Genomic DNA, 17,498 nt, shown 5'->3' with positions numbered 1-17,498 from the left:
TTGGCCAAAAAAAACTAGTCTGCTAACAAAGATGGCGGCCCCTGACTTGTGGGGACCGTCCGTTGAGCTAATCACCTTGTGTGAGCTATCTGTAGATCAGAGTCAACAGGTAAGACTCAAAACATGCAGTTGATGTTGATGTTTTATGTTTACACAAAAACAGAATCAATCAAAAATCTCAGACCCATCTAACATTGTCCAACAGGGCTACACTAATAGATCGAGTGTATATACGTGCTGCTAGATGTATGAGGGTAACAATGGAACAGAGTTAGGAAAGTGGGGATTTTGGTCCTGAAGAATGCTTGGGACCCATATTTGGGGCTGTTATGCATGCTGAAACATGTTGACCCGATGCAGAAATAATAGTCAGTCACATGAATCTTTTTAATTTTAATCACCTCTTTGGCCAGCTTTGAATAAATAGGAATACTTTAGACTAAGGGCTTATGGAATTTCATGAGCTCTTACTAGATACTACTTTCACTAGACCCCCAACTCCCCAGAGGAAGTCCTCCCTGTAACTATGGGGATACCATTCACCTCTAGAATTTTCTTTGGTGAATGTGGCTGGGTAATGATGAAGCATGACACCCAGGGTGGTGTGCCCAGCCATGCCCTTCCAAATTTTGGGAGTCCTATCTAAGCCTGCAACGAAATATTGAAATTAGTCATTTCCTGTGAGCGAACTTATAGGTTTTTTTTTAGACTGCTCACATTTGCTTTTGGTTTGTAGTATACAGGTAGGTAGGTAGGACACACATGCTAACAGCCCTTCTCTTCCTCTCTTTCCCACGAGTCCACCTCTCTTTTCGTATATCTGGATCTAATGTTTTAGACACACAGGACATGCCACTGTTCTTTTCAGTCTAGTTAGACTGCTCAGGTGATTGTGGAAAGGTACCCCATGCTATTGGCAACCTTAAGGGAATTCATAGCACATTATGGTGCTTGTCAAATCCAGAGGTGGCTCCAGATACGTATGAAAACTCTCCACAAATGCCCCCGTCAAGGCTGGGATTCATGGAAATGCAAAGACCAGATAATCACAATCAGGAGAGTGTGATCTCACAACTAACCTGATTGTGATTATCTGGTCTTTGCATTTTTATGTCTATAAAAATAAAATTCAATTTGGACGAACTGAATATTACAATGATTTACTCACTGTTCTCCATTTGTTGTCTGTAGATCAATTCTTGACAGAATTATTTCTGTCCTAATTGACATGTTATGACTCGGATTGATTCCATACAGAATTTTCTCCTGCCCTACTATATTGTGCATTTTAAAAAATGAGTTTCATGTGAACGCTTGTTGCAAGTTCGTATATCTCCACTGGCCTCAACATTTCCTCAGTAAACCTTCTGTTTACCAAACACATACCCAATGCAGGTAGCGAGGTTCATCAGATAGGACTGTACAGTCAATTATTTAAATGCTTCCCTCTGTGTCTAAATATAAAAAATAGATGTTTCTTACCATGTATTTTTATTCAGGTATGGTGCCCAGCATGGACCAGGCCTGGCCAATGAGGCTGGCCTGTTCCAATTGGAGAAGCAAGCCTGATTTGAATGCAGAATGATGATGTCTAGAGTAGAGCACTGGGCAAAAATGATAGACAGGAATGAGGCCCAAACTAATTACCAGTAGCTAAATGTAATACAGGCCTTCCACAAATCACCTATTTTGTTTTAATCCGTATGCTACACTACTTACACAACCAATATTCAAGATTTGTTTGTTTTCCATTAGTTCAGTTCAGTTAATCTTTATTTCGGTTTAGCAAACCATAAAAGATACACATTAAAAAGTATCACATCACAATAAAAACACTTCTTAATTTAATGTTTCAAGAAGGTACCGCTAGACCAATGCATTCATTTTAGAATTGTGTTTCTAATCAAAGACCTTTGTTAATCCTTAAAAGATAAATATCATTAAAACACTTTTTACAAGTTTTAAAAATATCATAAAAACATAAAAACATTGAGGGCTTACAACAGTTTTCATTATAAAATACCAGCAACCAAGCTTACTTCCTGATTTTTAAAATACTATTAATACAAAGCAAAATATATATGCCCAATATAATGTTCCAACTGTTTTTTCTTTTTCAACAAATATTATAACAAATATTATAATGCTAATAGTATTCTTCATGTACTAACTAAAGTGCAAGAGCAAAAGATCAGTGTGATTTTGGGATATTGAGTTAAAATTTCAAACCATCCTTTCCTCTTAATAAACTTACTCCAAACAAGTACCTACTAACACTAAAAACCACAGTTTGAGAAGTGTCAGTTTTTAATATTCTTTCTGCCTCATAGCAGGATCTTATGCCAAACAACCAGAAGATGGATTTGATCCATTTACTTCTATATTTTTTATAAGCTGGGCAGAAGAACAGTATATGTACATCATTTTCTTTAGCACCCGTATGGCATAATACACAACACTCCAGGCCTTCATCCCCTTGTTTCTGGACCCATTTTGATGTATTCAAGTTTGTCTGTAATACACGGTATCGGAATTTCAAATATAAGGATTTTGCTAACTAGGGCTGTTCCTTGTCCAAAAAGGGCTCCAAACTCCAGGCCGGTTTCATCGAGAGAAACCGTATTGTTAAAGTACCAGTGTGGCTGAGTTATGATCTGGGGTTAGAGGCAGCAGACCCGGAAGCTGAGATCGGTCCTGGACCAGGGTTCAATTCCCCGCCTCGGCGGGGTCTTGGGCTAAAAATTCCACAGACTTGATCATTCTCGCTCCGGTGCCTCCTCGACTCACGGGTTCACACTCTGCGACTCTGGGCAATAGCTTGCTTAATCTCCACAACGGCCCCTCGCGGCGGGATGCCTGACTTTCACCTTGTGGATACCCTGCTATCTCACAGGGGAATACCAGGAAGGGTTCCCTAAGCAAGCGCCGGGAAACCCACTGCGGGTAGCTGTGCGCTATATAAGCTCAACTACATTCACATTTACATGATGAAAGCTGCCTTGAATGTAGGCCCAAAAAGTTAGCTTAAGTACTTTCTTTGATGCCATAGACAGTCCAGCAGGTTCCTCCCAAAAATGCTTAAGTCCTACATTATGAAGCCAGGCATGGACATGCTTCAGCCATGGGAACCATGCACCATTTTTTAACCTTAGAGTTTCCTTATAGTGGACGAGCTCTACTGTTGACCACAGTCGCACCCAGAACAATAGTGGTCATAAAATTGCCTGGTAGTTTTTACGGCATATATTTAGGTCCATTACAATAGGTATGAGCGGTGTACGCACTGGAAGGTATAACAATTTTCTAAAGAACTAATTTTCTCCTACCACAAACGTATTACTGCTTGAAGTCCCCATAGTTCTGCCCCATATAGGGCTGCCGATTGTGCCCTATACTTGTATACCTCAAGGGCACGGGATACCGCTTTAGAAAAACTGGTCTCTTGTTGCTTTACTATTGGTAGAGCGTTTTGGAGTAGGATAGACTTACTTTTCTCCAATTGCGGTTTCCAAGTCATTTTGGTGTCCAAAGTAATACCGAGATAGTTTAAACTCTGCACCTACTTTAGCTTCTGATTTTTGACAGTTAAGCTCTTTTTAAAAGACTTGTGTGGATTAATTGCCATGTATTTTGTTTTGCTAGAGTTTATTTCCAGACCCTTAGCTTCACAATGTACCCCAAAGGTGTTTATTAGACATTGTAAACCTTTGGGCGTATGGGAAATTAGAATAGTATTGTCCACAGATAAGAGCACAGGTACTGGCACCCCCCTAATTTGGCAGATTCGTGTTCGCAGCCCAATAGATGTTCAGGAATATCCTTTACATATAGTGAAAATAGGGTGGGTGCCAGCACACATCCCAGCCTTACGCCCCTGTTTACCTGAATTGGTTCAGTAAATTCTCCCCTTAGACCCCATCTAACTCTTGCAAAATTATCTTCATGCAATCTTATTATATGCAAGAGTATTTCCCCCGGTACCCTTTGATTTTTTAGAGATTTTCAAAAAGAGATTTCTAGGGATGAGGTCGAAGCCAGCCTTGGCGATGTACAGATGGCCCTTCCTAAATACTCTGTATTTCCAACTCATGCAGAGAAACCTAAAAACCAGGTAAATTGTGCTGGTTTTGGCTCTAAAGCCCGCCTGATACTTTGATAAAATGTTGTTCTCCTCAATCCAATCATTTAATTTTTTTTAAATTTGCCGAGCATATGTTTTCTGTAAAACATCTATTAAAATAATCGGTCGATAATGCGAAGGGTCTTGGCGATGACCTTTTTTCAAAATAGTTGTAATTTCAGCCCCTTTCCATGATTCTGGAATAGGCACATCTGCGGTGACTGAATTACATAAAAGATTGATATAAGGGCCCCAAACTTCTTTATCATGTTTCCATAGATCTCCTGGTATTTTATCTGGCCCCGGTGCCTTCCCAAGTTTTACTGCATCTATTGCAGCCAATGTTTCATCCAAACTAAAGTGCAGATGTGCTATAGCCGAACCTGTTACATAATCCTGTGGGTTAAGTTCTACATTGCTCATAGATGCTGCATATAAGCTGGAAAAACGTACCCATGTTTCAGCATCTAGGAAGATGTCCTTTCTACATCTCCCTGTTTTGTTACCTTTAGATATCAGGCACCAATATCCCAACTGATCTTTGGCCTTGGCTGCCCTAATTAGTTCAGTCCAGATGCTATCACCCCAATGTTTTTTAGCTTGGGCTAGTAGCTTCTTGTACTTACTCCTTTTCTTAGATACCAATATGTAGTCTATATAGCTCTTAGAGTTGCTCCTACTAAATGTGGCAGCATTTGGACTGTCAGAGGGCAGGCGACCATTACAAGCCCGAATTCCATGTCCCGAAACAAGTCTTATCAATTGTGCGACGGCACCTGTACAGGGTACCATCGGACTACTTTCCAGCATGGGAATATTGTTAGTCATGTCTTCTTCCTCGTAGATATTTTTGAGTCCCGCCACAGGTTCGAATTTACAGTTAAAATCACCCCCCATGATTACTATTGCCCTTGGGTTAATTGAACATAAGAATTGGTCTAACTGTTCAATAGCCACAGATTAATTACTCACTGGGCTAAGTCAGTTATAGATATTTATAATGTACAATTCGTTTTTTTCTGGAGTTATGATCTTTACCCCCGCTATATCCATGGTTAAAAAATCCACCTGGCTTATTTCAATGCCTAGAGTAACTTTTACCCAAATGACAAGACCACCTGAGGGCCTCCCTCTAACCAAAGGAGTCGCAGCTACACTATATGTTTTAAATCCCACTTTATGTGGTGTTTCGAAAGCCCGTGTTTCTTGTAATAAAATAATCTCGCTTTGCCTGATGTATTCCTGCCATACTACATCCCCTTGGTTTCTTTTCAGCCCTGCAATATTCCAGGATGTCAATCTTATCTCTGTTTGACTTTCCTCCATGCTTTGCTCATTAAATACTCCTTCCATTTCATTTATAACTCCTTGAGCTTCCAGAAAATCATCAGCAGAATTAAAATTATAGTTACAGTTAAAAATGTCTCCTCCATTGTTCTGAAGTGGATAAATAGTCTCAGTTATTACCTCAATCTCATCAGGGAAGAGGGCTAACTGTACATCTAAAGTGTTGCATACTGTAGCTTTCTCACATTTGTTTGTAATGCATGTTACATCCTGATGACTATTCCTCTTATACGTTCTTCCTACATCCTCATTTAGGGTACCTGAGTCAATGCCTACGTTGGCATCCTCTGCAATGAATTTAGCAGTTTCGCCATAGTCAAGAAAAGTAGGCACCAGAACTTGCACATTATCCACAGGAACCATTTCATATTGCAGTGTGGGTAGTTGTCAGCCTTGGGCATCCGGATCTGACAGAATCTAAAATATATTAAGCATGGAGATCGGAGTGGGTTAACTTATAAAAGGCCCAGTTGGCGGTTTATAGAAATACCCCAAGGGGGGTGCACAGATACTAGTATGTAAGCTACAGGTTGACTCACCGCAATTTAGTAAAGAGCGAACCATCTGTGGCCTGCGGAAATTAATTACAATGCAGTCGCCGTTTATACCCTTGGATGATTGTCCCACCCCATCCCCCTCTATGAACCATTAAAATCTCCGTTATATTAGATGGGTGGAATCTTTTATATTTTTTTAACCAGTCTGTAACTTTGTTACACAAATCAACCCACGTCTCTCTCTGCTCCTCCCTAAGGGCAGGAACACCAGCCAAGATTAAGACATAAGGGCATGAGGCACGGGGTAAGCTCAACACATCTCCATTAGGTTTCAAACGGTTACCAGTTAGATCAACTCTTATATCATTATTTGAGGTACTTGGTAAAATTCCTAGAGCTAAACGTTCAGTATTATTTTGTTTACCCACAAATTTCAGCCCCTTAAATATATCTTGCATTCTGCCTTCTGTACCAGTATGAGTAGAGTTTAACATATGGTTTTCTTTTGTCTTCCCTTCTGGAGCTACCGATAGAGTCCTATCCACTGTTACTCTCACTTCTTTTCTTTCAATTCAATTGTTTACCTAATATTTCACTACTTAAATTTTTGATAGCAATATCCACTTGATCCAATTTTCCCCATAAAAGGGCCAAGTTGTTTTCTACCATATCATGGACACGGGCTAACCCTTAACCTAATGCAGAGTAATCCTCGGTGGCTAAGGTATCAGTCATAACATCCACATTATTAATATTCTTAGGTACAGAGGGAACAGAGGGTAATAAGGCCACATCACTTTGAGTACCAACAGAATTACTTCTTGGTAAATCAGCTTTTACATTATTAGCATGATTGATCACATGAGAAGATTCCTTTGCATTCTTTGACTTTTGTCCCCCTGACCCCCGTTTCTGTTTCGCTGGGGGTTCTGCCACCTTCCTCGCATCTGGGTTGTTTAAAGTCCGTGTCCTGGTAACTCTATGGGATACTTCTAGTTGCACAGGTGGTGGAGGGTTTAAGTCTGGCGCAGAAGAAGTGGGTAGCCCATTTGTAGGAGTTGTGGGCGGGCATGTATGTTCAAAGTCTCCCCGATTGCCCAGTGATAAGCGTCTCTGGAGAATAGAAGGGTCTAGGGAAAGACGCCGCTTAGTTATTTCTATTTCGTGCGTCAGTAGTGACTCTGCTCTAACTAAAAACGCATCTAAGGTACCCACAACACCCTTTCCATATTGGAATACAGAAGCTATTTGCCAAAGAGGGAACCTACAGATGCACAATTGTATATAATAAAACACAAACCGATTCACAGTACCTTCCCTCACGATGTCCAACAATAGATCCAAATTTCAGGTGGGTGGCCCAGCCTCCTCTGGGCTCTGACGGGCACAGAAGGGCCTGCCCTTGGCCTGGGCTTTGCCTGGGCTCACCCGTGCGCGTCCCGTGCTGCGGGAGCCCTGGTCTCTTCTTAAGCACCTTTGGTGTCGCAAGGTCTGCTGGGGCTTGTAGTCCCTGGCCGGTGACCTTGCTCGTGGCCGGGACCTTCAGGAATGCTCAAGTGACTATGTTGGTGGTGGCGGCACAAGTGGCGGAAACAAGGCACCAGGGAGTCAAGCTCGAAGATAAAGAATCACCTACAAGCCTGAGCTTTTTCCATACAGTATGTGTTCTTCCGTTGTTGTTTTTGCTGCCAGCTAAGCACAGTTTAATGCAGTAGGCTGATCTTTTTTATGTGTGTGCAGTCATCTATGTCAGACTAGGTACATTACCCTAAATTTTAATGAAACATTTGGTCAGTGTTTTTATATTGTTTTCTAAAATAACCTCAGCCAAAAGAATGTCGGTGGATTTTTCAAATTAGATGAGCATTTCAGCGTCTTTGGGCACTTATTTGCAACTTTGAGACGTGTGCTAGTAAGAGTGGGCATTATGCCAACCAGTAACAAAATCTCAAGAGGGACACCCTAGTTTAGAAATGTAGCTTAGAAAATATTAGGGTCACTTTAAAGCAGCCAACTATAAGAACCGAAATCCTCTGCTCGTATAATGTCTTTTTTACATAAAGATTTTGGGTGGGGTGCGTTGAGGGTTACAAAGAATGACAACAGTGTTGGGTGATGTGCAACTGCTTGCAGCTGGACGTTTTGGGAACATAATAAAGGCAGCAGGGCTCCGCCCTGTGCTGTGTAAACAGACTTTATTTTAGGATACTTTTGAAATCCACTGGAAGTACTGCAAGAGTGAAACAAGAAGTCCAATAACAAATGTAAAAAATCAGTGTCACAGAACAGGACACTGGCCTATAAACAGGCGCACACAAAGCTGCACTTCCCTAGCAATAATGACTTTAAATCCAACATGATTTAGTATGACAATGCTAAATGTTTGTGATGCTAATGCTACCTCTGAATCACCCTGTGTGCTTTTCCTTCAGTAGTACCCTTTTTACCTACCCATTAATGCCAGTACCAACAGTACAGTGCCTATTAACTCTAATAATAATTGAGTCAGTGGCACCAGTCCAAGTTTCAGTAACTCAGTGACTGTCAGCTTTACTGCTGACAGTCACCATTAGTGCGAATGTGGGCTTTCTAACTCGCCCTTTTCTCTGTTTGTATCACTGTGAAAGCCTTAGTGGACGTACAGCTTGTTCAAGCCTATGTATCATAGTCATCATCTGTGGCAGTATCTCTCCCGCACTCCTTCGTCAGTCACTATGACAATAACAGTATGAAGGTGCAACCCTTAGGAGCACAGCCACCATCCGTGACATCATCCCGTGTGCAAGGCTTAATAGATGAGTCAATATTGGTGTTATTGTGATCAATACAAGCCTCAGTAATGTCATGCTAGTGCCAAAAGTGCAGTGGAAGTGTTAGTAAAGCAAGTCTTAAAATTAGTGTTAGTCTATTTTTGTAGGCCTCAGCACCTCACTATCAGTGCTAATGCTGTCAAGACAAGCCTCATAATATAGTTACTGTTAAGCATTATAGTTAAACCCTAAGCAATTCAGCATCAGAACCAGTGTTACTAGTGCAAGCCTTACAACCCGGTCTCTATAGGTGCTCAGTACCACCAGAGCCAGTACCTGCACTTTCAGCCATAGCACTCTGGGACTGTATCACAGAGAGTGCTCAGGGAATCAACAGGTTGTGCGCCCATTTTGTGCGTCTCATGGCACTGCTGTGTTAGAGAAGGGGTTGCAGATGCTTGTGTGGCTCCTTCTGTAATACTGATAGCACTGGTACACACATGATCCGCTGGCGCTATCTTAAGAGGATGTTCCTTCATTTGCATGTGGACGTAACCCTATGCAAATGAGGGAAACACTTTGGGGCATATTTATGATAACTGGCGCATCCCCAGGGATGCGCCAGTTATTTTGCGCCGCTGCTCCGCCACCCATGGTGTGCCGCATTTACAATGCGGCGCACCATGGGGCAAAAACGGCACAGATGCGTGACGCATCTGTGCCTTAAAGCTGGCGCATTGCTGGAGTTGCATCGCAAGCGCGACGCAGCTCCAGGAAGGCTCGGGGGTGCCCCATCTTTACAATGCTGCGTCAAGACCTACGCCTGCTTCAAGCAGGCGCAGGGTTTTGACGCAGCATTGGCCTGAAAGTGACTGAGTGAAATCTTATAGATTTCACTCAGCCACTTTTGCGAGGCGCACCTGCCCCGGAACACCCACCCTGCGCCGGAACGCCCACAAGTGGCGCAGGGCTTTACAACGTGACGCATCTCCATAGATGCGTCACGTTGTAAATGGGTCGTTGGGATGCACCACGTTTACGCCGCAGTTGCGTGACGCAAACGTGGCGCATTCCCAACATAAATCTGCCCCTTTGCCTTTGAACTTGCACAATATATGGATGCAGGCACACAGGCAAGTCAGCCATCAGGAGGAACATTGCCTGTGCGCCACAAAAAGGTGGCACACAATCAGTGCATTAGTGAAATGTAGAGCAGCTTCTCTGTGTTTCACTGTGCCGGTGGCAGAGATGCTACTGCAGGAGGTGGGAGTGAGTGACTGCGCCCAGCAGCAGTGGGGTGTCTGGGTGGGTTCAGGAGAACCCTTTTCCCTCTCCAGAGAGGCATCCTTGGGGGACTCATTAACTGTGCCCCACCACTTTGTGGCAAAATATTAGTGTGCCTCCTGGTGCCTCTTTGACTTTGAGCCCGTGTCCATAATACTACTGCACAGACGCAGATGCAAAGTGTTTCCCTCATTTGCATGGAGCTACGCCCCCATGCAAATATCTTAAGGTGGTGCTGGACTGTGTTGTATGTATGTTGCACTATCTGCATTACAGAACGGCTGCACAAATGATCTAAAATACTACTGTAGCCTGGGGTGCAAAAAACGTGTGCACTCTCCTGTTACACTCTCAGGGTACCCCCTGTAATACAGGCCTTTATTATATTAGAAGCAGACAGAGGCAATGGTGTCCTTTGAAATCCTATGTACAAGTCACAGACTACACATCTTTTCTTTCTCAAAAAGTGCAGTTAGTCATTTAGAGGATTGGAAGTAAATATATTACTTTTAGAGTTTTCAAATGTATCCTATGCTTTTCAAAATCCATATTTGCACTTTTTGTTTTAGCAAAGGTTCAACAAATGATAATCCTCATGAACAAAGCCATACAAGAGTCTCATAACATTGAAGATGAGGCAACTGTTGTCTAGCTCCGTAAACTGAGAAATATCCTCTTCAATATACTCACTAATGTTTTCATTTTATAACAAAGATTTATTGAATGTCCAGTGCCTGGAGTCTTACAGACAAACAAGTTAATAGACATAGTAACAATAGCATTACCTGACACTAAAATAGAACCTATATGTGTCTACTGTAGTTTAGTCTTAAGGCAATGAGACAACAGAAATAAGGTATCACTGGAAAGGCTATTAAGAACTGATGAACAAATGATAGCTCACCAGACCTCATACAGGTCTGGGCAGTGCACCAAATTTCTCAGCAACGTATTATATTTGCTATCCATTGTTTGGTGCACTGATAACCAATTCGTTTTTGGCTTCACAGCCATTCTTCCTTCGATAGTCAATCTGAGACTCTCTGCCTGCACGTGGTTCCAGACATCCTTATCAAGAGGATTTTTCAAACATGCTCATGCCTACTTTAACACCATATGTGGGAGCATCCACTTAAAGAATGAGGGTGCTGGGTTCTTCGGCTCAGATTTCGACTCATCGTCCCCTCCATAAGCGTTTATGTTTATGTTTATGTTTATTAAAATTTGTATTGCGCACAAATACCCGAAGGTGTCTCGGCGCAGAGGATTATACGTTGACGGAAATAGATGAAGTATGAAATTATTGATCGAAGAGCCACGTTTTCAACTGTTTTCGGAAAATTAAAAGGGATGGACTGGTTTTGATATAGAGAGGGAGAGTGTTCCATAGCCTCGCCGTGGCTACCAAAAAACGTCTATCCCCCCAAGCAACTGTTCTGGTGCGAGGAAGAGGCAGAAGGAAGTTGGATGCCGAGCGGAGAGACCTGCTGGGAGTGTAAATCCTGAAGGCATTTATTAAAAATTGAGGACCTGCGTTGTGGATGGCCTTATATGCAATACAGAGGGCCTTGAATTTTATGCGGCATCTGACTCTGAGCCAGTGCAGTTGACGTATGGCCGCCGAAACAGATTGGTATTTGGGGATGGTAAGAAGAGCCCTAGCTGCCTCATTTTGGACTGATTGCAGTTTATCCACAACCTGCTGTTGGGCATTTAGCAGGAGGGCATTACAATAGTCCGATTTTGAAAATATTAGGGTGGTTATCAGTGTTATTCTTGCAGCTGGAGGTAAGTAGGGAAGTAGTTTCTTGATTTTTCTGAGGGTGAAAAAAGCGGAAGAGGTCACCGAGTTAACATGATGGATAAATGTTAATTTGGTGTCGAATATGACCCCCAGGTTCCTGACCTTGGCAACCGGTACTGGTGGGGGGCCAAGATCTGTGGGCCACCAGATGTCGGACCATGCCGGGGACAGGTTGCCAAAGGTCATCACCTCTGTCTTATCCGAATTTAATTTTAGGCAGTTCATCAGCATCCAGGAGCCTATGGCTAGCATAGCCTCCTGGAATCTTGATGCAACTGCCAAACCATTCTTATGGACCGCCAACACCAATTGGGTGTCGTCTGCGTAGGTAGTCAGGTTCAGCCCATAGGTTTTTATGACCCTCGCCAGGTCCGACACATAGATGTTAAATAGTGTTGGACTTAGCGAGGATCCCTGGGGTACTCCACAGGGTAGCGTGGATGTGGGCGAGTAGAAAGTACCAAGTTTTACAGATTGGGAGCGGTTAGCCAGAAAGGAAGCTATAAGGTCTCTGGCTAGACTGTTAACTCCCAGTGCTGAGACACATCGATCAAGATGGAGTGATCGACCGTGTCAAAGGCGGCGGAGAGATCGAGCAATATGAGTGCAGCCACCCCATTGGGGTCTAAAATAGTTCTGATCTCATCAGTCGCCTTTATCAGTGCTGTTTCTGTCCCATGGCCCCTTCTAAATCCAAATTGGGTATCATCCAGCAAGTGATGTTGATCAATGAAATCTGAAAGTTGGTGGTTCATAAGTGCTTCAAAGATTTTTGCTGGGAAAGGAAGGCAGGCTAAAGGTCTGTAACTGGCTAGTTCTAAAGGGTCCAATGAAGGTTTTTTTTAACAGAGGTTTAATTATAGTTTTCTTCCAAATCTGAGGGTACTCCCCTGCAAGAAACATAGAATTGCAAATCTCAGTGAGAGGAGGTGTAATAAGTCCGCTGAGTGAATTAAGTACCGATGGAGGGCACGGGTCAAGCGGGGAACCTGAGGTAATGGTTGCTGTATATTTGTTGATTGTCTCAGGAAGGACAGGATGAAACAGAGAGAGAGTAGGGCCAGAAACCGGAGTAGAAATGGGTTGAGGGTCAGAGCCTTTGGGATGGACTAATGAAGAAAAAGTATCATAGATATTAGTGACTTTGTTAGTGAAGTAATCGGTCAGGGAGTTACAGAGGTCTTGGGATGACTTGATTGGAGAGACAGATGGGGGGTGGATAAGATGTTAACTATTTGAAACAGTTTTCTAGAGGAATTTTGTGCGAGCTCTATCTGGGATAGGTAGTAATCCCTTTTATGAGAGATTATGGCCCGCTTGTAAATGGCTATGGCAGCTTTATAGGTTTGTTTGTGGTGAGAGTTATAGTGTTTTCGCTAATGTCTCTCAAGGTTCCTGCAGTGCTGCCTCTGCAGTCTAAGTTCCTCTGAAAAACATCCAGCAGATCTGGTGGAACGGTTAGGGGAAATGACCTTAGTGGGGACTGCCTGATTAAGTGCGTCCAAAAGCCAGTCATGGTATTTGATAGACGCCTGAGTAGGGTCAGCCGGAGTCACAAAAGGGGGGGTAGTGAGTAATTGAGTAAGCAAGGAGAGATCTAGGTTTTTCCAGTCACGGATACTCTGCACAGATTGTGATTTAGATTGTGCTGGATTAGGGTTATGTGCTTTTATACTAAAGATAACAACATCATGGTCTGACCAAGTCAGAGGTAGCACCTTGGTTAGTGATATGGCCGAGTTATTGGTGAACAGCCCATCCAAAGTGTGACCAGCCTGATGGGTCGGGACCGTGACTAGTTGGTGTAATCCTAGGGCCTTATTTATGAAGGCCTTGCGCCGCCGGTGCGTCACTTTTAACATGGGAAAAAGTGGCGCACCGGTGGCGCAAGGCTTTCATAAATAAGGCCCCTAGTGCTTCCAGATCGGCAATGAGTTGAATCGTATCTTTGTCCACGGGAGATTCAAGATGGAAATTAAAGTCTCCCAGGACTGTATAGTCCGACAGATCTGCGCATGGTTGTAATATCTCGCCAAGATTGGAGAGAAAAAGAGTGCGTGGTCCTGGAGGTCGATAGAGAAGACTGCCCCTAAAGACTTGATTGTTATTGAGCGTAATAGAGAACCTAAGAACTTCACTGGTCAGAGTGGGCATTGGTTCGGTTTTAAGGCGAAACTTAGCTTTATGGACTATGGCAAGTCCCCCGCCCCTACCTAAGGGTCTGTCAAGTTTAGATACAAGAAAGCCATCAGGAGTGGCTGAGCAAAAATCTGGTCCAGAGGCCGCATCACCCCATGTTTCAGTGATAAACAGAATATCTAAGTCCAAATTGGTAATTAATTCCCGGATTTCTAGGTTGTGCCTAGGTAAAGACCGAGCGTTAATAAGGGCCGCAGAGTAAGGATGCCTTAGTTTTGAACAGGAGGGCTGAGTAAGTGAGCAGAGATCAGGAAGTGAAAAAAGACATGTTGGGCATGGTTTGCTGGGGGGCATGGATAGTGACATACAAGACATAGGAGAACAGTGGTATGGAAAGATACTTACATTTATATCTTTTAACTGGTCAGCTGTGTAGCAAATGAGTAGGGCTTGGCTAGAGGATGTATTTCGCACAGGGGGGGTGGCCCTGGGCCCGGTCCCGGCGCGGACGGGCGCAGACGGGCTTGCCTTAAGCGCGCCTTCGGCGTGCTCTCGACGCGCCCGCTGCGCTTCCGTGGGGGCAATGAGGTTTAAATAGGTGAGTAGGTGAGCAGCTAGACTGCTAACCTCTCAACCTGGAAGTCCGATGTAGCCCTTCCCAGTATGGCGGTCTATCCCTCCACAACAAGCCGAATCATCAGTGGTGGAACGGGGATCGCGCCTCTGGTAGCCCTACAGTCGTACACAATCAATTTAGCATTCAAATTAAAATGTGGACATAATTGTGGTGCAGAAAAATAAACAGGTATACAATTGCGTCCGTATAGTTGCCAGGTGTGGTGCCCTCATCTTCCTTCTCTTTAGTTCTGTGCTTCTTTTTCTTTTTGACGTGGGTGTCCCACTCTTTTATGGAGGGCTCTACTCCTCTCAGTCCTCCCAAACCTCTCCTCTCCACCCCTCTCATCCACGAATGACTCCTCATTTTCATAATCTACTGCAGACCGGAGGTCAGTGGCCTTATACTCATCACAGCTGGATCTTAAAGCTTGCCAGCCAGAGGATGGCTCTAGCACGACTTATGCTGTATTTAAGGGGAGTTTGTCTAGTTTAATGGGTCAGAATGGACACTATTTGCATAAGGTGTACTTTTGCTGGTCTTCGCCTTATGATGGGTTGTTGTGATCATTTTCTTCTGGGATTGTTTGTTCTCCGGTTCAGGGCTAGTCCCAGCTGGAGTGCATAGTTTGTCCCAGGATGCAGCTAACCGCTGTCACTGTTTATTGACACCTCTCATCACCTCAGCAAATGCCCATAGTACTGAGCACTTGACCGACAGGTCCAAACCACCCGCAAGATCACCTTCCACACAGAGAAAATCATCAGCTTCTGCTCAATAAAAGGTCTTCCACCATCACACTCTGTGCTGCTATGCCTCCCCAGTCACCAAAAGCACTTTGTGGGGGAGTAGTAGACCAGATGCACTCTCCACCTTCATTTTAGGGGAGTTGTTTTAAATAGAAAAAAGACACAGCACTGCAGGGGCCTGTCCCACGTTGGAGAGGGCATGGGGTAGAGGACATAGGCCTGCCGATCTGTAGCACGACCACTACACATTCAGAGTTGTCTTTTGCCCCTGAGGCTGGAGTAGTGCCAGTGCTGTTGGGACACCGCCACGAAGTGTAGAGAGAGAAGCACCCCTTCATCATTTTCTGCCATCTGCCAACATGTGACAAGAGGAGGCATCACCAACTCCTAACAGGTGCCAGCACTTGCCTGGAAACAGAGGCCCTTCGGACCCCAGCTCCAGGTTTCCCTACAGTCTTACTTGCTCATGAGGCTCTCCGGTTGGAACAAGGACTGCAGTTGCAAGTCCCAGTCCCTGCAGGTGCCTCTTTCCAAACCACTTTCAAGTACACAAAACAATTCTAAAGAGGCTCTGGGCCAGGATGCTGGAAATCATACAACGAAATAAATTACACCAAAAAGTGTAAGCAAATACTCGCATATATATGGGTTATTTTTATATTCTGTTGTGGAAGCTTAATTAGTGGTTACCGTTCGCATTCTCAGTAGTGTTTTGTTCAGGCTTCTAGGTAATGTAGCATGTTGGTCTGAAATAGCTGTCAGTAAAGGGAAAGCACAATGCTCAGCGCTGATCCTGACAGATTGAGCAAGCAATGCTAAAGATATTGTTGTGCAATAGTAAATATATCCCACTGAAAGCACTCAGGGGCATATTACCAAGGGCAAGTATCGCCGCTTTCTCGGGTAATTGTGCCGAGAAAGCGGCGATACTGCTAGAGCCCTATTTACAAGGGCATTTTAAAGCCTGGCGCAAGCCCACTTTGCATGTCGGCGATAAACATCGCTAATGACATGCAAAGCGGGCGTTCCCACGTCCAACCACATGTAAAATGTGGTTGGAGGTGGGAACACCCTATTACCAAGGAAGGCGATGGGAGGAAAAGACCTGCGATAAACTCATTTATCGCAGGTCTCCCAACGCCTGCTCTGACCAGGCGTTAGGCATTGATAACATGGGGGTGTTGATCATAACGCTGAATCCACCCCCCCTTATTATCAAGGCCCACATTAGCGCGTGAAAACAACGTTTGTTTTCATGCGCTAATGTGCTATATCGCCGACTATCGCCGGATTTCTATTTGCCTGCCTGATGCGCATTGATAATAGCGCGCTAAAAAGGTGATGAAATCCGGCGATACGGGAATGTGCGTTGTGCGTTTCCAACGCACTCCTCGGTAATATGCCCCTCAACCTTTTGGCCTAGGGTTGTGCAGGCTAGTTACTGCCATTCAGCACAGTTTTTTTGTGTCAACATTCAATAAAGAAGAGCCTGAGAAAATCAGCCAAGCTCGTTACAAGCCCCCAAGCGTAACAAGGGGTGTGCGAAATTTCTGTAATTTGCTTTTGGGTAATTAAGGCAAAATTATGTGAAATGATGCAAAATGCGAATGCGTCATATCACTTTATATTTTAGTGTGAAGTACGTCCTCACGTCAATTTTTTAGCAGGAGCAGCCTGTGCAGGTAAGAGCGGTGAGGCGATGCGGCAGTCGACAGACAGCGATGAAGTAAAATACAATGTAAAAAAAAAAGAAAGCAACTTACCTTGCACCGGGCGATGAGGTGAGCGCAAGGTTAGTAGTTTATTTTTCTTTATTTTATTTTCCAGCGTTGTTGTCTGTAGACTCCCCCATGGCCCCCCACCAAGCTCAACCACTCTTACCTGTATGGGCCGCTCCTGGGGCCTCATTTATGAGAAATGATGCATTGCTGCGTGAAAGCAGCGATGCGTCACTTCTCAGTGCGCACTCCTTGCGTCATGATTGATGCGTCATATTTATAATATGACGCATCATGTCACAAGGAGTTACAGATACGTCAGTATTTCTGACGTATCTGTAGGCGCAAAAAGTGACGCATTACTGGAGTGTGTCACAAAAGTGATGCAACTCCAGCAATGTGTACTTTCACATGGGCAAGTCTCATGTTGTTAGTGCCTGCGTCAGTCTTACGCCTGCATTGAAGCAGGCGTAA

This window comes from Lissotriton helveticus, chromosome 2_1, assembly GCF_964261635.1.
Source record: "Lissotriton helveticus chromosome 2_1, aLisHel1.1, whole genome shotgun sequence".
Lineage (NCBI taxonomy): Eukaryota > Metazoa > Chordata > Amphibia > Caudata > Salamandridae > Lissotriton > Lissotriton helveticus.
This window is presented reverse-complemented; position numbering follows the sequence as displayed.